Consider the following 953-nt stretch of genomic DNA (forward strand, 5'->3'; position numbering starts at 1 on the left):
TGCATTCAAATGGGTATATCTTTCCTTTTCTCCTTTGCTTTTCACTTCCCTTCTTTTCACAGCTATTTGTAAGGACTCCTCAGACAGCCATTTTGCTTTTTTGGATTTCTTTTTCTTTGGGATGGTCTTGCTCCCTGTCTCGTGTACAATGTCATGAACCTCCATCCATAGTTCATCAGGCACTCTGTCTATGAGATATAGTCCCTTAAATCTATTTCTCACTTCCACTGTGTAATCATAAGGGATTTGATTTAGGTCATACCTGAATGGCCTAGTGGTTTTCCTCACTTTCTTCAATTTAAGTATGAATTTGGCAATAAGGAGTTCATGATCTGAGCCACAGTCAGCTCCTGGTCTTGTTTTGCTGACTGTATAGAGCTTCTCCATCTTTGGCTGCAAAGAATATAATCAATCTGATTTCAGTGTTGACCATCTGGTGATGTCCATGGGTAGAGTCTTTTCTTATGTTGTTGGAAGAGGGTGTTTGTTATGACCAGTGTGTTCCCTTGGCAAAACTCTATTAACCTTTGCCCTGCTTCATTCTGTACTCCAAGGCCAAATTTGCCTGTTACTCCAGGTATTTCTTGACTTCCTACTTTTGTATTCCAGTCCCCTATAATGAAAAGGACATCTTTTTTGGATGTTAGTTCTAAAAGGTCTTGTAGGTCTTCATAGAGCTGTTCAACTTCAGCTTCTTCAGCATTATTGGTCAGGGCATAAACTTGGATTACCGTGATATTGAATGGTTTGCCTTGGAAATGAACAGAGATCATTCTGTCGTTTTTGAGATTGCATCCAAGTACTGCATTTTGGACTCTTTTGTTGACCATGATGGCTACTCGATTTCTTCTAAGGGATTCCTGCCCACTGTAGTAGATATAATGGTCATCTGAGTTAAATTCACCCATTCCAGTCCATCTTAGTTTGCTGATTCCTAGAATGTTCCCATTCAC

This window comes from Giraffa tippelskirchi, chromosome X (assembly GCF_054371585.1).
Source record: "Giraffa tippelskirchi isolate mGirTip1 chromosome X, T2T-mGirTip1v1.2.pri, whole genome shotgun sequence".
Taxonomy (NCBI): domain Eukaryota; kingdom Metazoa; phylum Chordata; class Mammalia; order Artiodactyla; family Giraffidae; genus Giraffa; species Giraffa tippelskirchi.